General features: G+C 39.1%; 1 protein-coding gene across 22 annotated transcripts in view; it reads left to right on the top strand.

The window, feature by feature from the left end:
• Lingo2 (leucine rich repeat and Ig domain containing 2) overlaps positions 1 to 23,148 on the top strand; it is a 1,254,967-nt gene that overhangs the window by 1,172,580 nt on the left and 59,239 nt on the right. For 4 of the 22 annotated variants that reach the window (XM_030253527.1, XM_011250018.3, XM_030253526.1 and 1 more), the window contains one exon: positions 14,009 to 14,115. The exons of the other annotated variants lie outside the window; for them this stretch is intronic. The gene's annotated coding sequence lies outside the window, so the exon portion shown is untranslated. The remainder of the gene's footprint in view (positions 1 to 14,008; positions 14,116 to 23,148) is intronic. 22 annotated transcript variants of the gene reach the window in all.

Genomic DNA, 23,148 nt, shown 5'->3' with positions numbered 1-23,148 from the left:
TTAATGAAAATGAAGCCACAACGTGCCCAAACCTATGGGACACAGTGAAAGCATTTCTGAGAGGGAAACTCATAGCTCTGAGTGCCTCCAAGAAGAAACGGGAGACAGCACATACTAGCAGCTTGACAACACATCTAAAAGCCCTAGAAAAAAAGGAAGCAAATTCACCCAAGAGGAGTAGACGGCAGGAAATAATCAAACTCAGGGGTGAAATCAACCAAGTGGAAACAAAAAGAACTATTCAAAGAATTAACCAAACGAGGAGTTGGTTCTTTGAGAAAATCAACAAGATAGATAAACCCTTAGCTAGACTCACTAAAGGGCACAGGGACAAAATCCTAATTAACAAAATCAGAAATGAAAAGGGAGACATAACAACAGATCCTGAAGAAATCCAAAACACCATCAGATCCTTCTACAAAAGGCTATACTCAACAAAACTGGAAAACCTGGACGAAATGGACAAATTTCTGGACAGATACCAGGTACCAAAGTTGAATCAGGATCAAGTTGATCATCTAAACAGTCCCATATCACCTAAAAAAATAGAAGCAGTTATTAATAGTCTCCCAACCAAAAAAAGCCCAGGACCAGATGGGTTTAGTGCAGAGTTCTATCAGACCTTCAAAGAAGATCTAATTCCAGTTCTGCACAAACTATTTCACAAAATAGAAGTAGAAGGTACTCTACCCAACTCATTTTATGAAGCCACTATTACTCTGATACCTAAACCACAGAAAGACCCAACAAAGATAGAGAACTTCAGACCAATTTCTCTTATGAATATCGATGCAAAAATCCTCAATAAAATTCTCGCTAACCGAATCCAAGAACACATTAAAGCAATCATCCATCCTGACCAAGTAGGTTTTATTCCAGGGATGCAGGGATGGTTTAATATACGAAAATCCATCAATGTAATCCATTATATAAACAAACTCAAAGACAAAAACCACATGATCATCTCGTTAGATGCAGAAAAATCATTTGACAAGATCCAACACCCATTCATGATAAAAGTTTTGGAAAGATCAGGAATTCAAGGCCCATACCTAAACATAATAAAAGCAATCTACAGCAAACCAGTAGCCAACATCAAAGTAAATGGAGAGAAGCTGGAAGCAATCCCACTAAAATCAGGGACTAGACAAGGCTGCCCACTTTCTCCCTACCTTTTCAACATAGTACTTGAAGTATTAGCCAGAGCAATTCGACAACAAAAGGAGATCAAGGGGATACAAATTGGAAAAGAGGAAGTCAAAATATCACTTTTTGCAGATGATATGATAGTATATATAAGTGACCCTAAAAATTCTACCAGAGAACTCCTAAACCTGATAAACAGCTTCGGTGAAGTAGCTGGATATAAAATAAACTCAAACAAGTCAATGGCCTTTCTCTATACAAAGAATAAACAGGCTGAGAAAGAAATTAGGGAAACAACACCCTTCTCAATAGTCACAAATAATATAAAATATCTTGGCGTGACTCTAACTAAGGAAGTGAAAGATCTGTATGATAAAAACTTCAAATCTCTGAAGAAAGAAATTAAGGAAGATCTCAGAATATGGAAAGATCTCCCATGCTCATGGATTGGCAGGATCAACATTGTAAAAATGGCTATCTTGCCAAAAGCAATCTACAGATTCAATGCAACCCCCATCAAAATTCCAACTCAATTCTTCAACGAATTGGAAGGAGCAATTTGCAAATTTGTCTGGAATAACAAAAAACCTAGGATAGCAAAAAGTCTTCTCAAGGATAAAAGAACTTCTGGCGGAATCACCATGCCAGACCTAAAGCTTTACTACAGAGCAATTGTGATAAAAACTGCATGGTACTGGTATAGAGACAGATAAGTAAACCAATGGAATAGAATTGAAGACCCAGAAATGAACCCACACACCTATGGTCACTTGATCTTCGACAAGGGAGCTAAAACCATCCAGTGGAAGAAAGACAGCATTTTCAACAATTGGTGCTGGCACAACTGGTTGTTATGGTGTAGAAGAATGCGAATCCATCCATACTTATCTCCTTGCACTAAGGTCAAATCTAAGTGGATCAAGGAACTTCACATAAAACCAGAGACACTGAAACTTATAGAGGAGAAAGTGGGGAAAATCCTTGAAGATATGGGCACAGGGGAAAAATTCCTGAACAGAACAGCAATGGCTTGTGTTGTAAGATCGAGAATTGACAAATGGGACCTAATGAAACTCCAAAGTTTCTGCAAGGCAAAAGACACCGTCAATAAGACAAAAAGACCACCAACAGATTGGGAAAGGATCTTTACCTATCCTAAATCAGATAGGGGACTAATATCCAACATATATAAAGAACTCAAGAAGGTGGACTTCAGAAAATCAAATAACCCCATTAAAAAATGGGGCTCAGAACTGAACAAAGAATTCTCACCTGAGGAATACCGAATGGCAGAGAAGCACCTGAAAAAATGTTCAACATCCTTAATCATCAGGGAAATGCAAATCAAAACAACCCTGAGATTCCACCTCACACCAGTCAGAATGGCTAAGATCAAAAATTCAGGTGACAGCAGATGCTGGCGTGGATGTGGAGAAAGAGGAACACTCCTCCATTGTTGGTGAGAGTGCTGGCTTGTACAACCACTCTGGAAATCACTCTGGCGGTTCCTCAGAAAATTGGACATAGTACTACCAGAGGATCCAGCAATACCTCTCCTGGGCATATATCCAGAAGATGCCCCAACTGGTAAGAAGGACACATGCTCCACTATGTTCATAGCAGCCTTATTTATAATAGCCAGAAGCTGGAAAGAACCTAGATGCCCCTCAACAGAGGAATGGATACAGAAAATGTGGTACATCTACACAATGGAGTACTACTCAGCTATTAAAAAGAATGAATTTATGAAATTCCTAGCCAAATGGATGGACCTGAAGGGCATCATCCTGAGTGAGGTAACACATTCACAAAGAAACTCACACAATATGTACTCACTGATAAGTGGATATTAGCCCCAAACCTAGGATACCCAAGATATAAGATATAATTTGCTAAACACATGAAACTCAAGAAGAATGAAGACTGAAGTGTGGACACTATGCCCCTCCTTAGATTTGGGAACAAAACACCCATGGAAGGAGTTACAGAGACAAAGTTTGGAGCTGAGATGAAAGGATGGACCATGTAGAGACTGCCATATCCAGGGATCCACCCCATAATCAGCATCCAAACGCTGACACCATTGCATACACTAGCAAGATTTTACTGAAAGGACCCAGATGTAGCTGTCTCTTGTGAGACTATGCCGGGGCCTAGCAAACACAGAAGTGGATGCTCACAGTCAGCTAATGGATGGATCACAAGGCTCCCAGTGGAGGAGCTAGAGAAAGTAGCCAAGGAGCTAAAGGGATCTGCAACCCTATAGGTGGAACAACATTATGAACTAACCAGTACCCCGGAGCTCTTGACTCTAGCTGCATATATATCAAAAGATGGCCTAGTCGGCCATCACTGGAAAGAGAGGCCCATTGGACTTGCAAACTTTATATGCCCCAGTACAGGGGAACACCAGGGCCAAAAAGGGGGAGTGGGTGGGCAGGGGAGTGGGGGTGGGTGGATATGGGGGACTTTTGGTTTAGCATTGGAAATGTAAATGAGCTAAATACCTAATAAAAAATGGAAAAAAAATAGCTGTGGAGTGGGGTCTAGGGAGACGGAGTTATAAGTAAGATCACTTCTTAGAAAGCATGAGGACCCAAGTTGTGAGTTCAATATCACAGCATCCATGTAAGAAATTATACACGGCTATACTTACCTATAAAATCAGCATCGATAGTAGAGAAAGGCTGATCTCAAGAAACTGTTAACCAGCTATCCTATACTTAGGAAAGCTTCCAACCCAGTGAGAGATTCTGTCTCAAGCCCATAAGTCAGGAAAGAGTAAAGAACGACAGCCACAGTTTTGTTCTAGCTGCTACATAGGTAGTCATCTATATGCAGACTGGGCTCATGGGTGCACACACCCATGCTGCTGATACCTAGAAAATTCTACACTATGAAGCAATTCTTAATTTCGACTGTTTATTCTTAATAGGTGCAAGTAAGTTCATTAGAATGATTTGAGAAAATAGTACCAATAATCTCATCATTTTTCTCCAACACTTTGTTCTTATTAGAAAGGCGTCTCATAACAAGAAAAGGGCTTGGGGGATAGAGAGGTGATTCAGGGATTCAGAGTACTTACTGCCCTTACAGAGGGCCTGGGTTCCATTCTCAGCATGTCACTGGGATCACAACTGTCTCTCTCAGTTTCTCTCTCTCTCTCTCTCTCTCTCTCTCTCTCTCTCTCTCTCACACACACACACACACACACACACACACACACACACACGTAAGTAAAACACTTACATTTTTAAAAAAATCTCTTTACTATTCACAGGGAGTAAGAGCAAACCTTTCAGAATATCTAGTGGCCACTGCCTTTAACCCACTCACTCTCCACCAAGGGCGCCTTTAAGTCCCATTGCATCTTTTATTAAGTATAGGAGCAAAATTAAGCATATTTGTTGCCATAAAAGATGTTTTTTTTTATTCTCAGTGGGTCTATATTAGCACTTCATAAATAAAAATAAATAGGTTGATATTTGTGGATAGAAATATTTAAAAGAATATTCTCGTGTTGAGATTGTTTCTTATTTTGGTAAGCATAACCTGAAAACTCTTGATTTTGAACCTGGACTGGGGCGGGGGAGTTATATCACATATAATTCTGCTTTTTGTTTTGTTTTTATCTATTTCAGATATTCTGCCTAAAGGATGCTCTTAGGTTCTTGTCATTAAATTGTGCCTAATACCTTTTCTTGAGTGCCAGGTCTTTGCGACAATGACAGCAAGCTCATGAGCAAGTGATGCTAAACATATTCTCTTTACTTGACTTTTCATTTTATTGATCTATTCTTACATAATTTCTCACGTTTACAATGTATTTTGATAGTATCCAACCCTCATCCTTCCTACAAACTCTCCCAGAGCCCACTCCCTATCACCATCATTCTTTCACATGTTCATTTTGTTTCCTTTATTGCCCACTGAGTGCTGCCCAGACATGCATAGATACAAGGCCATCCAGTGGAGCATGGATGACCAATAAGAGAACATACACCATTACAGTCTTCCATTTAGAAATTGGGCTAAGTGGCCAGCCTCTGAGATAAACACTTCCCTGTCAATACAACTTTGTTATTCAATGTTTCTTTTTATTGCTTTGTTTTTAAAGGGAGTTCTTGCGTTTTCAAACCGGTGTAAACATAACTACTGAAATGCAAGACTGTCATGCTATAGGTCATAAGTGGGTGCTGCCTGTTCACTCACTGTCACCAGCACTTAGTCCAACACTGTACACATACTAATTGCTCAGTAAGTGTTTCATGAATGAGTGGCAGAAGGAAGAGAACAAGTGAGACCATCTCAGTGTACATGGAGTGTCTGGCTCCTTCAATAGCTGATCCGATGCTTTTGGATGCACAGTTCTGTTTTAGTGAAAGGTGTGGCTGAGACAGGCGATGGAGGAGATTGAACCCTGATAAAGAGTTAGCATTCCTTAGTCTACTAGGAAGCCCCTGGTTTCAGTGAAGATCCCTTAGAAAGAGTAATTAGTGGAAATTGTTCTCTAATAGCAGTCTCGCTTTGGAAGATCACTGTCAGTCCTGCTTAGGCAAAAGATACTGAGACTAAGGGCTTTGTTTGGAATTAGCATGCACCATTCCAGAGTTCAGAATTCAAATGACATCTCACAGCGACTCAGATTTCCTTTGTAAAAAGAAAAATCCTCTGAATCTCACTCATTATGTGTGTTTCTGTGTCTTTAAGATTGATCTAATACAAGTAATTTTACAGTTCTGCAAAGTTTCATCTTCTCCTCAAGGGCTGAATATGAGCTATATACATTATTTTAATCCCAAGCCATTCGTAAAAGCAGCCTCCCACACCAGTTTTCTTTTCATAGCTTCTCTCTGTTTGATCTCTGGCAATCTTAGGTAAAGATTTCCTTTTTTTTTTTTTTTTTTTTTTCATTTTTAATCCTCAGAAGGTCTGAGTTTTCTGTGGCCTTTTGTCCATTTAAAACTGACTTTGTGATTGTGTTTCAATTTTACATTCAGAGTTTCTTGTTTTGATTGATAAATGTTTGTGAGAAGTATAATCTCCCCCTGTGCTTTTCATTCTTTTCTTGGTGAAGGAGATTTGCCTGGGTAGCCAGACTGTCTGATAACACTGAGAATAAATCTTAACATCTCTGCCCTATGATAGACCAAGACTTCAGCCCTTCTTTTTACCCCAGTGATAATTGCTTATCAGTACATACAGCTCTACTCATAGGCTTCTGATGCCACAGGGGTTTATATCTCTGGGAAGATAGGCAGGAAGTGCCATTCCCCGAATCCATTAATAGCTTTAATACAGGCCAGAAAAGGAGTAAATACTGGGCGAGGTTTGCTATCTCAAAATGAGAAGGCCATCTCTGCATTTTGAGATGCTTTTTTTTTGTTTTACTTTGTCTTTCTTTCCTCTGGCCTTAACTTGGCTACCCTGGAAGAAGCAGTTTATAAAGTGCATTGTTCCAAAGCTGAAAAAAAAAAGTTGTATTTTAAAAATATGTACAATTTGCTGTCATTTTTACTTCCCTCTGCGACTCCAAGTGAACAGGATCTCAGGATGAAACCGTTCCAACATAGACTCTCCAAATAAACATGCCTGTTGTCCAGCAGCCCACACTAGGGAATGGCTACATTGTTTAAAAAGAAACAAAGGGAAAAAACTTACAAATAGAGAAAAAAAGATGGAGTTTCTAAACCCCAAAAGGCAAGGAGGGTATGTAATTGTGCACCACATGCTAGGATAAGTGCATATTTGAAATAAACAAGGGAAAGAAAGGGGACAGGGACAGAATTGTAAAGAGAAGAAACACAGGAGACCTGAGAAAATGTTTAAATCCTGTTTCCTTTATCCTCTAATTAGCTCAGAGGAATTGAAAAACACAGATATGTTGGTTCTGTCGGGTGACCAAGATCAAGAGTGTGGTTAGCAAGTCAGCTGTGGATGAAGCTTCCAAAACATCCATGAAGAGTGGACAGTACCCAACATGACCATCAGACTTAGGACCCCGAGTTTTGGTGAACTCAGCCCAAAACACCCCCTGGGAAATAGGGCACTTATCCAGTTGGCAATCAAGTGTGTTGTCTGGAAAACCGGTTGGCATTTCCCTTTTTCCATGGATGAAAACCATAACGTGCTCCTTTCAGAGATACCGCCTAATTAAGCACACCAAGGAAATTCCCTCTCCCATGGTGGAGGTAGCCCAACCTCAAGTGTCTTAAAACATCTTGTAACCGTAGCTGGAGCTTCTGGGTGGATTTTAAACTAATGTCAGATAAAAACACAAACCCATTTCTGCAGTAAATTCCCATCGCATAGAAATCTGCCACCCCAACACAGAGATGGTTGTAGTGAACCCTTACCTAGAGCTTTCATCTCCACCAACATCTCTACTTGGTATGTGCTTTGAATTCTGATAAGTCATCTCTCTTGTCTCAAAACCCAGCTCAAATTCTGCTTTCTCTTGGACTTCATTGAATTATTCAGATACAAAAGTTTGTATCTGCAGTATCCTATACTCTAGGGATGGAGCAGTTGATAATCAGGCCGCGTCCCCCTCATGGTTTTTACCAACTACAAGAAAGATGTATATTAATCAGATAGTCACATACACATATGATTATAGACCCGTCTCACTGTTGTGATGGAGTGGTTCCTGGGCTACCTGGACAAATGCAGAGTTCTTTTCCGAGTTAAACATGATAGAATAGATGTTCTCCCTGCTGTGAACAAATGTATGATCTCAGAGAAAATGCAAACCAAGACACAGAATACAAAAGTTCCTCTGTTCAAAATCCTTCTGAGTCAGAAATTAGATACATAGTAAAACAATTTAACCACCAACTGAGGTGCCAGTCATTCAGCATAACTGAGCTTAAAGACAAAACAAAACAAAAACTCTGATAACTTTTGAAACTCTTAGTGTGAGTATTCAGCGAACACAGCCAAGGGCTAGCGAGCTAAATGAGTCACATTTTGTTTAAGGCAACCAGAAAGACTGCATTTTAAATCAGAGACCGTTTCAAGGAGGCTTTGGTGAGTACATTATTTTCTGCAATGCTGTGACAGGCTGTGAGAGAAGACGAATCAGATAAAAATCCTCACCTGTGTGTAACTAATACCTGCAGTCTATTTTTTTTTTTTTTTTTACTGTATTACATTTATGCCAGGCATGGTGGCTCGTGCCTTTAATCGGAGCACCCATGGGGCAGACGCAGGCAGATTTCTGTGAGTTCAACATCATCCTGGTCTAAACAGTAAGTTACAGTATAGCCAGAGCTACATAGCACAACCCTGTCTCAAACAAAGAATTAAACTTAAACACAACGAAATTTATTCTTTAGTTGTTAATTACAGTAAATAGGGAAAGCACAAATAAATCATGTTTGCTCCTCTGTGTTAGGAACATCCCACAATGGGAAGGGATTAATTCCTGCTAGGAAGGATTAAGAAAATACCTAAAGCTGAAGGCTGAAAATCAAAAAGCTGGACAGCAAGGCGCTAAGGATTCAGCTGTCTCAAGGGGAATAGCGTACAAGTTGTATTGCTCATTCTGAAGGCTAGCTCAGTTACTTCATTGTTCTAAAACAAAAAAACATGTTACCCGTGGGTTATATAATCCATTCAATAGCTCAACTTCATCTCTTGTTCAAATGATTAATTTTTTAAAAAGCCTCTCAAAACTAGCTACATTTGCCTTTCCTCAGCAGCAGTGCAAGTGTTCAAAAGAGGAATTTCATTTTCAAAGGAAAAATATGACTACTTTTTACATACTTGTATCTCTGTGAACATTGACTTTGTCTGCAGAGTCCATCATGGGTCAGAAAGCCAAGTTGCCAAATATGCAGATACTTATGATGTGCCGTAGAATCAGATGTGGATGCAGGATTACATAACATCAGGATTTTAGCTATTATAGAAACATAATTTGGTGCCCACAATGAGAAGAACACGCACAAGTGAAATCTTTTCCAAAACAAAGAGGAGTCTGATTCATTTCTCCATTTTAGAAAAGGCCCTTCAACATAATCATAGGAAATAGTAGGAAAAAAAATGAGTGAATTGCTACAATTTGAACAGTATCTTTCTCTGTTATGCCTTCTAATTTAGAGCTACTTGCTAGTGGATAAATGTCATAGGTATGGATTTGCTGATCTTATACGATAGTAAAAAATCTGAATCTGATTTATATTAAATATTAAGAAATGACATTCTGTTAACTGTCTGACTCTTGTTATGAACACACACACACACACACACACACACACACACACACACACACCCTGAAGACCTGAGGAAGGAAGAGTCTCAGCCAGAGGGAAGAGAGAGAATTTATATCTGCTTCTCATTGCTGGACAAAGACAGCTGTGTTTTAAAAGCTACCTACACTATGAGATCCTGGGAGTCATTTTTCTGTTTCTGGAAGTCATGTTGGGAGGACTCATTTTGTAAGCGCCTGATTTGATTGACTGAGCTAACTGGCTGCACTCAGCTCTGTGATTTGCAAAAACACGGAGTTCCCTACTCTAAGCTGAATGATCCTCTTGCTGTAGGGCACCTTTTATGAACTTCATTGACAATCGGCATGCTAAACTTTAATTTTAACCCTGTGATCAGGTCCCAACCATTTCTCTTCCTGTGTCTGAACATTTATCTATTAACAAGATTTAGGTGGAGTCTTGTCATCTCTCGCAGGTGGTTTCTGAGAACAGCACAGAAGTCGAAGGCGTCTCAGATGTTCTTTCATAGATCTAGACCATGAACCTCTCAACAATGACTGATTTTGTTGCTGCCCATTTGAACTCGGGAGGGAGATTTATGTTGACACACCTTTTCTTCTCATAGCTGCTTTCTCTTCTCTGCTCAATGCTTTTTCTGCTTTAAAAAAAAAATTCCTTCTGGGTTCTGGAGACATGGCTCAGCAGATGAAAGTGGGTTTTTTGTTTGTTTGCTTGTTTTCTTTTTTTCTTGCAAGGGACCCAGGTTTGATTCTCAGTACTCACATGGCAGCTCACCACCAACAGTAACTTGAGTTCCAAGGAATCTAGTGTCTTCTCATGACCCCTGTGGGCACAAAACATGCAGAAAGGCACAGACAAATAGGCAGGCAAAACATTCACACATATAACATAAAATAAACTTTTAAAAATTCCTTTCCAAAGGATACTATCCTATTTTGCCTATATCCGTGGGTTTTTGCAATGACATAGGAAAAGCCATAGATTTAGTTAAAGGAATTGTGATTTTAAACTCATGTGTTTGCCACTGCACAGGGTGCTTTGTAACCTTTCTAGGCCTCTGTCTTTTACCTCAGAAGTGAGAAGGTGAACCAGGGCGTGTCTAAGGAGACCTCCTCTGCTCTTCCACAATTTATGGCCGTCTCCATGACACCCCTGACTTAGGAATTCTGCAAGTCTCTGACTCTATTAGATCAGTGGCAATTCAGGACTACCCTGTGGTCCCTGGAATCGTGTAGGTGCCCTGGGGTCTTCTGTGGTGTGGAATCCAGCTTTAATCAGTATCTCTCACTATGATCTATTTTAGATATTCCTGTGTAAGATTTCATTTGAAGAAAGGATTTTATGAGAGGGAGTTTTTATTATTATTATTTTGGTTAGGTTTGCAAACCTCTGCAATAGATATTAAAACTTCTTTTTAAAATATGTAAATCTATGTTGATGGTGATTATAGATCCCTAACAGATAACCGTAGAAGTAAGAAAAGTGTAATTGCTACGTAATGATCGGTTAATCTAAGTCACTTCTTTAAAGCGATTTGGAATTGTCTGGAGAAGAATACCATCTTTTGTCATTGTTCAACTAAGAATTAAGCTGCCATAGCAGGAAAAGGAGAGTAGATACATGGTGAAATGTTTTATATTAATTTTGTCACTGTTCAGCAGTACAAGGGCAGTCAGTGTACTGTTTATAGAGGGCTTAGGAAAGGGGATAGGTCACAGCTGTTTGCTGTGTGAGTTCTTGACAATTTTTTAAAAACTAATAACTTTATCAGGATACCCACCCCACACTTAACATTTTTTATAAGCCTAACAAATCCAAAGAAGTCAGAATTTCTCTGCACCACTTAGCACAGTGTTCAGCATTCCGGGGAGAGATCATAAATGCTGGTCTGATTGAATATGCTATTCAAACCACAGACGAAGTATTTTACTCAATAGAGACAGTCATTTGATAACCACAGCTCCGAGTGAAATCCCTGTGCCTAAAGAAGTTTTCAAAGTATCTTTACCAAAAAGAGATAATGAATTTGGGAGTGAGTATTTGGAGGTGACAGAAGGACAGAAATGATGTAGATGCTCATGTATGAAAACCTCAGAAAAATTTAAGTGTATTTTTAAATCTTTTCTTACAGTGCAGACTTTATCCCCCTCCCGTTCCACCATCGGACTGTTCCACATCACACACCTGCTCCCACTATCTCCAAGAGGATGTCCCCATCTCACCCCTACTCCACCAGACCTCCCCAATCCCTGGGGCCTCCAGTCTCTCTTCTCTGAGTCCAGACCCAGCAGTCCTCTGCTATATATGTGTTGGGGGCCTCATATCAGCTGCTGTGTGCTGCCTGGTTGGTGGCTCAGTGTTGGAGAGATCCCAAGGGTCCATTTAGTTGAGACTGCTGGTCCTCCTCTACTGTTGTCCTCCTCCTCAGCTTCTTCCAGCTTTCCCCCACTGGTTCTGATTTTCAAACCTTCCAGTGAAATAACCGGAAAGAAGGCAGCCTCTAATCTTCCTTTCTCTTCCTCCTGCTGTTCCTCCCGTTAAGACTGTTGATATCACTGTGTGTATCTGTGAAATACTGAGTATCTTCTGAAGCCCTCCCAGGAAAGCTAGCCTCTTTTACAATACTGTTTCAGTAGGAATCCTGTTGCAATTTACAAACACCTGCCGGCAAGCTGATTCTGGCCTGATGCCACTCTTCCGTCTGAGGGCTGCGGCTGCCTCTCAGGGTCTTCTATAATGCTTTCTCCAGTGCTTCTTTAGTGCCTATGTATTATGTGGGTCATCATTCACTCACATCTAGTCTCTTCATTGAGCTTATCCTGTGAAGTTTCTAAAATCAATATCACACCGTTGTTGCATATCTGAGAGAGAGATTTAAGAAAACAATCTAATCGCCGCAGTTCATTCCAAGTGTTGTAGCAATTATTTGACATCATGTACAAACGACCCAATACTGAGTGCAAATAGGATTTTGTTTTTTAAAATCCTTTCTACTCTCTAACAATTGATGGAGCAATTCTATTATAGTTAACTAACAGCTGAGAGTTCTCAAGTGCTAGATCTCAACATCTCTCTCTCTCTCTCTCTCTCTCTCTCTCTCTCTCTCCCTCTCCCTCTCTCTCTCTCTCTCTCTCTCTCTCTCTGAATCTGTAGCATTCCTTTAGACAAGCTTCCATTAGACTTACAAATATCTGTTATCGCATTCACTGACTTCTCTAATTTTTCAAAGATGGATGGCAGTGCCATCTCAATGGTCATCTCTATCCAGAGGGCAGTGGCTGTCAAGTAGACATCAGAGGAAATGTGAGCAACAGTAAAGTTACTGCTAAAGTCAAAATCCCCGATGACTATCTTTTACCTGCAGCCTATCAGACTTATGGTCATCCCTACAATGTCTGCATGTCCCACCTGTGTTCATACCAAGTTGGGAATTCTGCTTAAGTTGCAAAAGTTTATGAATAACCACAGCCATGCAGCTTGTCTGACACTGAGCAAGCTGCATCTGCACACAAGACCTATCTCTTTCTATTTTTCACCTGAGTCTATCACCAAGGCATACCTCCATTTTTGTATATGCAGGTCATGCTTTCTGATCAGAGTATAACCAAGTCCTGGAGCACACTGGTGTGGCTTGTTTGGGACTATGCTATAGTTTTTAAAAATATTCTCAGTTAAGGACAACCCAAACTTTTAGGTATAGAAACTAATGTGAATGTCTTCCTCTAATACATATGAATTTAGACCTGATGGGCCTTTTCCCCCATGGTTCTGCATTGAAGGAATTCTGGAATTGGATGTTCTACCAAACTTTTAGCCACTGTACAATATAGAGTGAAATATGGGGAGGGTGTTAATCTGTATTCTCAAATATAACCCTGAATAGCTATACAGGAAGAGTTCCATCTTCTAAGATATTCTGAGCTTAGTGTATTTTTAAAATTATACAGTATGACACAAAAAATCACCCCAAATTAAAAGAACTAAAGTAACAGTTTTATTCTTATCTCCCACACTGTTAGTTACAAGCTGAGCATAGCTCTTCCCTCCGGAGCACTCATAGACTTTCAGGCAGAGTGCGGCTCAGACTAGAGCGTTAAGGATTTTCTCACTGGTACTTTGGAGGGTATAGTTAGGCCAGCTGAAGATCAGTCAACTGTGTCTTCATGAAGCTTTTAAACATGGCTGTCTCCATCTTTCCATATAGCTCATGGGCTCAGAAAAGCTGGACTAACTGATAGGCGGCTGATTCACTCCCCCAAAGCAAGCATTCCAACAGACTCAAGCGAAGCTGGAAGGTTTCAGATGATATGGCCAGAAGTTCACAGTGCCACCTTCTCAGTGTCCTATTGGCCAAAGCAGCCACAGGCCAACATATATAGAGTAAAAGGAGAGAATGAGCATAAGCTCTTTTCAAGTGTGGGATGCCCTATGTATCTTAAGGGTAAGCTTAAAAGAATAATTTAATTAGTAAGTGTCACATTGGAGACAGCTGCCATGCTAAAATCAAGTAAGCTTCTTGCAAAAATTAGCACACCATAAGTTTCAAAAGAGTGGTATCTCATTAATGCTTATCCAAAAAACCCAAAAAACAAAAACAAACAAACAAAACCAGCCTCGTTTCCTTCCAGGACATATACCTATGAAGATCCACTTTGAGAAAGATGCCAGTTGTTCCACAGGATGCACTTTGAGAATGAATTCATTCTAGCTGGTACAGCAAAAGGAGTGCATTAAGGTAGGAGCATTGGGCTTTTGTAAAGCCATTAGACCTAGAAGAAAGAACAAACCACTGACTTATTAGTAGCCCTCCATCAAGGCAAAGGGGGTACCTTTTCACAAAGATGTCTCTCTCCTTTGCAACTAAATCCAAGTTGGCTTAATTGGCTTAATTTCAGTTGAGACTGTAAAATCATTAAAGCAGGTGGCCTGGTATATAACTATAACATGTACAAAATAAAACTGTCTCTTTGTAGTCAATTAAATTTAGAATTATAGCCTAAGAAGAAAAAATACTTAGTGCTTACTAAAAAATTGTATCAGACACAGAATTCTGAGACCAAGCAACAAAGTTCTCGTTAAGGTTGAACAGACGTGACAAACTAAGTTAGGATTCCAATTCATCTAGATTCATGTATCAGATTTTCTAATATCTCTCTGTCTCTCTGTCTCTCTCTCTCCTCTCTGTCTCTCTCTGCCTCTGTCTCTGTCTCTGTCTCTCTCTCTCTTTCTCTCTCTCTCTCTCTCTCTCTCTCACACACACACACACACACACACACACACACACAATCTCAAATGCTTAATGACCTGGAATATTTAGCTAAAAGTGAATGCCATCATGCCCAAGCTGGAGTTTGCTTAATTCTACAAAGAACAGATTGACCCAGTGTCATCACATAAATGCATAGCTAATGTCTTTACGATTACTACGGTGGTGCAAATGCAGAAATTTGCCTTGATCTTTGGTAGCCTCTGTGTTTGGTCAAGTTATAGCTGTTGTAGAATGCTTGGACTTTGATTAAATTTGATATGAAATTAGCAAGACCCATTAGAAGTAACTGATGGTTTTTCCAGAAATTTCACTGAATGTGTACATGTGAATATGAAACCTCTTTAGAAGGTTAAAATTAAATTTGATGTACAAGAGGTTCCTTGAGAATTCTGTCACCAAAAGCAAGAAGCAACATCTAAGGTGTGCATGAGTGCCCTCTCTGTCTCTGTCTCTGTCTCTGTCTCTGTCTCAGTCTCTATCTCTGTGTCTCTGTGTCTGTCTGTCTGTCTGTCTGTCTGTCTCTCTCTCTCTCTCTCTCTCTCTCTCTCTCTCTCTCGTGTGTGTATAAATATCAACCTCCTTAGTAGAAAACATTTTTTTCAGTTCATGCTATATTTTGGCCAGTACATAAGATATTGAAAGGTAAAAGACAAAACAAGATCACTTCACTATGGAATTTGTCACTACATCAAGCACATGTAAAGATCTAGCTCTAATAAGAAGCTGCTTATTAATCTACTGTGGAGAATCATTCACTAGGAAACCAGGACATGGGGAGGAACATCTGTTGAGTATACATTGTTGATAGGATTTATTGTGAGAGAAACTCTATATGGACTTTTTTTTTTTTTTTTTTTGGTTTTTCGAGATAGGGTTTCTCTGTATAGCCCTGGCTGTCCTGGAACTCACTCTGTACACCAGGCTGGCCTCAAACTCAGAAATCCGCCTGCCTCTACCTCCCAAGTGCTGGGATTAAAGGCGTGTGCCACCACAGCCCGGCTTCTATATGGACTTTTGATGATAAATAGAATTTGAAAAAATAAAGAGATTGATAATGAGTTCATTGTTGCTTATGGAAAAGTGATAATACTATTATAATAATAATCCATAATTATACCTCAAAAGCTCTCTTCTTAGAAAAAATAAGAACTAATTTCTCAATCTAAGATAGCTGTGAGGTGGCACTGGGAAAAACTGAATACAGTCAGTAAATATAGGACATCCAAAGGATCCTAAATTCAATGGTAATCCAAACCTTAATATCTCACCCAATGAGCCTTTTTCTTTTATTATTAACAAGTGGTTGTGCTGCTTTCCCAGAAACTTATTGATTATAAATTGGCTTCCTTCCTAGTAACAACACATTGCAGTTTGGATTGTTCTCCCATGTGACCATAGCAGATATGTTGAGATCCATCTGCTACTGAATTTCAAGTGACTGTCCATAGAAAACCCAACACTTTGCTTTTGTGCCTCTTCTTATTTTGGCAAGACCCACTTTAAAAAGTGAGGCTCCCTAGTATAACTGTCCTCTGAGAGGCTCTACCCAGCAGCTGGTCAAAATAAATGCAAAGACCCAAAGCCAAACATTAGACAGAGCTTGGGAGGCCTTCCTTGTGGAGGAGTTGGAAGAAGGATTGAGGAACCCAGAGGGAATAGGGACTCTACAAGAAGATTATCCGAGTCAACTAACCTGGACCCTTGGAAGTTCCTAGAGACTGAACCACCAACCAAAGAACAAACAAGGGCTAGACCTATGCATATGTGAAACAGATGTGCAGCTTGGTCTTCATGTGGGCCATCTAACAACTGGAGTCTGGGCTTACCCTAATCCTGCCTGTGTACCCTGTTAACCTAACTGGTCTGCCTGTCTAGCCTCAGAGAAAGAGGATGAGCCTAGCCTTGCAGTGACTTGAGTTGCCAGGGCTGATTGGTACTGGTGGGGGGGATATCTCCTACTTCTCAAAGGAGAAGGGGAGGGGTGGGGGAGTAGCCGTGTGACAGGAGAGAGAGGGCTGTGATTGGGATGTAAAGTGAATAAGTAAATAAATGAATGGAAAAAAGAAAAAATAGAGTTTTGTCTACAGAATGAAACAGTAATTCAACCTCAGAAAAAGACAAACAGACAGACAACCTCCATGCAAGGCTCATTTTATATAATTAAGGTTCCTTCACCAGATTTTTCTTTCATTATAAAAGAAGATACAGCAAAACACAAAGCCAGAAATCTTCCACCTAATGTAAAATGTTCAACTTTCATAGAGTATCACTAATATATAAATATACAGATATGTGAATACATTTGTGAATGTACAAATGATACCTTGAGCCAGCATATCATAAATTTTATAGCCATCAATTTTCTGAAATTCCAATGCTTTTAATCAATCTATTTGCCTCTCTTAGGATAAGTACTCAAACATTCAAAAATAAAAGGATTTAAGAGGCTAACCAAAGTGAAAGTACATTTAGTCATAGTGAGTGAAAGACCAGAGAGGATTTTCAGACAAGATTCATCAAATTGCTGGTGAGTTATTGGGGCCACAGCCTACTGTGTTATCATTAACACATTTGTCCATAACTTGACAGAAACAGAAAAGTAAAAGAAGTCAATCTGAATGCCCAGGGCCAGAGTTTGTAGAGGCAGGGTGTGGGCTTAGCAGAGACAGGAGTGAAAATGAGTGTGTGATTTGGGTGACAACTGGAACCTTGTGGAAATAGAGGAGCATGTTGAAGAAAAGGATGAGGATAACGTTTTTAAATGGAAGAAAGTTCAGCTCAATACTGTGGCAGAGTTAGAATGTATATTTTAATATGACCGCCCAGGCTTTTCAAATAAGGCAAATGCGTACCCTGACTTCCTTGCTCACTTGTCCTGTAAGATGCTGTTCTGTCCCTAAGAGTATCATGTGGTGAGTAACACTGTTGCTGGACATGACATTTGGCCCTTGTATTTGCATAATCAATATTTTAGTTATATTTCTGTGTTTGGTTGCCCTTGGCACTGCCTGCGCCTCCTTGCTGACCTTATCCTTTCAATGGGCAACCAGCTAGCTCCATCATTCTAAAAATAAAACCATGCTGACACCTGGTCTTCAACAAGCCTTAGAGAGCTGTGCTGCTGGATGCTTTCCATGGGCAATATAAATTAAGAAAGCCTACCACCTGGCCTCTGGCAGGCCTTAGAGAACTGTGCTAATTATGGTTACCAGTAAACAGTGCAAATAAGAACGCGAACTCTGTTTTGACTTGTCATCTGAACAGATCTTGAGGGCTTATGGGGTAACCTTAGGAGGTCACCGCGTATATTTGTTTGCTCTGAGGTAAAAGGATCAAAGCTAAAAGTGAATTGTGTCAGAGAGGAGAATTATATTCTCTAAGCTCTTCAGACGAAGCTGTAGACAGCCGCAGTAACCCACGTCAACACAAAGAAAATATTGCATTGCTATTGTTGCTCATTAAACTTAACTAGATTCTTTAGTCCTGTGACTACTGAAAAATCAGGACTTTAGGTAAGAAAGAGTTCAGAAAAATACCTTGAATTATCTTCTATTACTTTTTAAAAGGTCTTTCCCTGTCACTGTCTCTCTTTCTCTATCTATCTCTCTCTCTCCTTCTTCTCTTCCTCTGAATGGATTTGTGTGTGTGTGTGTGTGTGTGTGTGTGTGTGTGTGTGTGTGTGTTCATGTACAAAAGTCAGAAGACAGTATCATATCTATCAAAGTTTTTGTTATGGGCAATCACATGAGTCTGGCTTGTTATGTGAGTGTTGGATTCAAATTCTGGTCCTTATCATTATCCAGCAAATAATCTTAAATATTGAGATATTTCTCCTTCCTTTTATTTTTGATACCTCCATCTTCAGAGCCATACTCCACTTTTTATTTGCTTGTATGTACAGCATGAGTTTTCTCTGTGATGACTCCAACATGCTGGATTGCAATTAGTAAGAAATGAACTAATAGGAGTTGCCTAATAAATGGAAAGTGACTTCTTTCACAACAGCACTCCCTGACGTCTTCAGCAGAACACATTTTGAAACTGTAGGGAAATCCAGAGCCCTGCAGCAGAGTCAGTGTGGGAATCCTATTGCCTTGTCTCTTAACTCATTTCTCACATGCAAAATACTCGATGAACATTTAGCAGAGATAATAGCCCATTAGGTTTATGATCATTTAGACCTGGGTTTCAATTCTGACCTTCTACTGCTATCTGTATCAGACTGGCCCAATAGTCCACTGCTGAAGACCTTAAAGCACAAGGAAGATACTCCTTTCTCTCCTTTTTATGGCCTCACTGTGACAATATACATTAAATGCCTACAATATGCATAATGCCTGCAACAGGATAAGTAAGTGGTAGTTATTATGAAGTTTTCTTAACATGAAGTTTTGGCTTTTAGCTGTATTGATTGACCATTTTCTATGTGCATATTGGGATAGAGGCTCTAGTAAGTAAAGTTCTCTAACAAGTAAGGAAATGGGGAGGCAGGGACTTGAGACATGATTCTTTGCACAGGACTGAAGCACTGCTACAGTCTACAGTGGGTCATTACTTACTTGCTTATATCTGCTTCTAAATGGCACAGTGTTGATTTCAAAAGCTGACAGCCCCTTTCCTTTTTTGTCATTAACTCCACCTCTCCCCTTCACCCCTTATGCCCTCACTGTAGGATGTTCCAAAGACTGGTGATTGTTTAGTTCTAACCAAGACTCATTGGGTTCAATGCCAAGATGTGCACATAATTCTACTCCAAACTCTTTCTTCAGAGTCCTGCCCTCTACCTCCTGGAAAAACATACCTTTCCATCCAACCCTTTCTCCAAGGAATTCCCAGAGATAAGATTCCATCTCTTCTGCTTGGGAACATGGTCATGAGTTTACTTGTGGGACATTTCATAAAGTGTGAATGAAACACCCCCAGGACCATCAAGTCAGAAAGACAAAAGAACAAGTTGGTTCTGATTTTACCAACAGTTCTTCTGATGTGACCTACACTTTCCTCAAGGGTGCCTTCACCTGACACAGCCCACCTGTTTTGCATCCACTGGATTGGCTGAACTCATTCTGCCAAGATAGTAATAAAAAGAATAATCTTGAGAAATAATAATGCAAATTAATTTAAACCAATAAGTATTTACCATTTGAGTATATGACTTGCATTGTGCTAAAACATCTTCTCATGTTTTACCAGTATCAAGACTACTCCTGAGAGCTTGTAATTATGGCTCTCAAGTCACAGATGAGTACAAGATGTCTCAGGAAGTTGGTGCAATTAACTTACTGAAAGATGTACAACTAACCATTCAAATAGAGTAAAGATCAAAGGTTTGCTGAGTCCAAATGCAGTTCTTATCCATGTATGAGGAAGAAGAAAAATTATGGGTAGTCTTACCTTTTATGCTGGATGTACAGTGTGAATTCTGTTTAATGGACTGCCATATTGTGAAATGTTACTTCTGAAGACACGAATCCAAATTTGTATTACTAGTTTCCACTAAGATAAATATGTGTATACCAAATAAGGATGTGCCAGGGGAACCTAGAGCAGTCCTGTAATTTATTCATTAAAGATTGTTTCTAGACAACTCCCATGTAGTACTACTCTATTTGTAACCACTTTGCTATTCAATTAAATAATTAGAAATAACCATATACATTATATATTAAGGGTCAGCATTTGGATAAGAGTTCTGTTGGAATACCATTTGACTGACTAAATTGTAGCACATCAAAGCAGATTTGGAACCCCAAAAGAGAAGTAGAAAACCCCATTCCTGCCACATACACTTCATGCAAAAGATGAATGCATTGATCTCCACTGCACAAACCCAAGAGCTAGCAATTCAAAAGTTCTTGTTCCCCAATTAGAAAAATCAAAGCAGTTTTGTTGTTTTGTTTTTGTGTATATATTAAAATGATTATTTATTCTTATTTTATCTATGTGAGTATTTTGCAACCTGTATGTAATACACCACATGTGGACAGTAGCTGCAGAGACCAGAAGTAGGGCAACCTTGGGAGTAGGGTTGCAGACCAACATGAGCTGCCATGTGAGTGCTTAGAAATAAACCCAGGTCCTCTACAAGAGCAGACAGTACATTTACAAAATGAACCATGTGTCCAGGGTATAACCTCCATGTATTTTTTATCATATCTCATCTCTTAAAGTTAAATAACACAGATTCAATTTTATTATTTGTAATCAGAAATGTTTAAGGCAGTTCATCCCAGCTGTTTAGAGCATGTATCTGATAATTAAATACTACAATTCATCTATCCTCCAGGAATCTTTCTATGACAATTACAACTTAGTGACCTTGGACCAGTGATTTAACTAGTTCTCTGTTTATAAAATGATAATAAGAATTAAATAACTATAGAAGGTACACTGGTTGGTGCACAGTAAATCTCAATTGATGCCAATCCCCTTTCTCTATTCTGCTTATAAAGATGTAAAGTGCTAATTGACAAGAGAAAGCTAAGACTTCTGCTTCTAATGTAGGAGCACAGAAAGCAAATTCAACATTTTGCTGTATCCTTTAATAGAATTCTATCTCCCTTAGTTCAGCAAAGAACAGCACTCGTTGTTCCTCCCAGGTCCAGAGTCAGTATCTGTTGATGGATAGTTCCAAGTGCCAGGAGTCATGATAATTAAATGATAGTGTGTTTCCTTTCTAACTTAGAGTTTGAAGGAAGCTTTAGAAGGCAATACTTAACAAGATAACGTTCATCACTGGAATCTCTAGCAGATTTTAGCCAGTTGCACTTTAGCTCAAAGCTTACCTGCTTTAACTTAGTTGGTTCCACATAAGAGAGGTGCTTAAAAGACCACAGGAAGTGTCCCACAACAAATACAATTAAGTTAGTAGTTGCAAGGCTCATCAAAAACCTAAGGCTCCCATGGAGCAACTTCAAAATAATATGTTATTTGTATTACTAATAATTTCAAAGCAGCTAAAAATAGCAAAAGCTAACATTATTCAGTATTATGAAATAGGCAGAAAATTCCAAAAATTAAGTCCATTGGGTTCTTTGCAACCCACTGTTTTATATAACATAGCTGCCTTTCTTCAAAGTCACTGCTTTTACTTCTCCCAGGTGCTCTGCCACATCTCCATCCCCCTCCCTTTGATATTTCATTCACAAAACTGTATCCAAGACTATACCCATTTTATGAGGACAAGACTCTGATGTAGATGCTACCAACAACCCTCTAGTGGAAGAACAGAGAAAACTGGAAATTTAAAAACTAATAGCTATTATTTTGACATAGTTTGGCCCACACTAAATAAACAAAACCAAAGTAGGTATGAGTTATAAAATGAATAGTGAGGTCTGATCACTGAGATATATGAATAAAAATAATTTCACCGTCCCATTTCTTCACTTAATCATTTTTACTGTTACAGAAATCAAGGCAGCTCTTACTAAAGTGGTATAACACCTCACTGCTAGTGGGCAAGCTGGAGAGCACCTAGAACTTGTCAGTCATGTCTTTATATGATTTTCTGTCTCTGGTACCTTCTTGAGAGGGCAATCAGCGGAAAGTAGGAAAGGAGGCATTCATGACTTTTTATGAATGGTTAACCTGTGATGGGGATTTCTGAATCCACCACTGATGCACAGTGGCCTCTCCTACTTGCTATCTCACTTTCTCATGTAGGTCCCACCTACCTCAAACAATTAATATATCCTCTACTCTGTGCACTTAGAGTTTATAACATAAGCCATATCGTCTAACCCCATTGGCATCAAATTTGGCATTTGACTTTCATTGTATTTATTCATTATGTACATCATGCAGACATAAGGACAATTTAATAAGGATATTTACATACAATTTTATGTTGTCTATCATACCTTGTACCTTGAGCATATGCTTATCAATACTCCTAGCACTTTCCTTTCTCATCCTTTCCTTTACCTTTCTTCTAGGCTATTTTGATTCTAACTTTATTTAATGTATACATGATTTTATGTCTCTGTATAAATCTAAAATCTACATATGTAAGAAAGCATATGATATTTATTTCTTCTAAGACAAGCTTAATTCACATAACATTGTCATTTCCAGTTGCATCCATCTTTCTACAAGTGAAATAACTTCAGCCTTATGCATAGATTTATATTATGGCATATATTATGCACATGTTATATATAATATATATTACACCATATACATATGCACCATATTTTCTTTATCGATTCTTTTGTTGTTGTGTACTTAGCTTAGTTCAATAATTTAGCTATTGTCAATAGTGCCGCAATAAACATTGATGTTCAAGTGTATCTGTCATACGATGACTTAAACTTCTTCAGGTAAATTCCTAGGCATAATATAGGTGAGTCATAGAGCCATTTTTGGTTTTGTGAAAAGGGTTTGTATTGATTTCTAGAGTGGCTGGAATAACTTTATTCCTGTGAGCAGTATATAGTGGTTTCTTTTTATCCATATCCCTACCAGCATTTTGTTTTGTTTTGTTTTGTTAAAAAATTT

Source organism: Mus musculus, chromosome 4 (assembly GCF_000001635.26).
Source record: "Mus musculus strain C57BL/6J chromosome 4, GRCm38.p6 C57BL/6J".
Taxonomy (NCBI): domain Eukaryota; kingdom Metazoa; phylum Chordata; class Mammalia; order Rodentia; family Muridae; genus Mus; species Mus musculus.
Note: the sequence above shows the minus strand (reverse complement) of the source record. Positions and strands in the feature narration are given on the sequence as shown.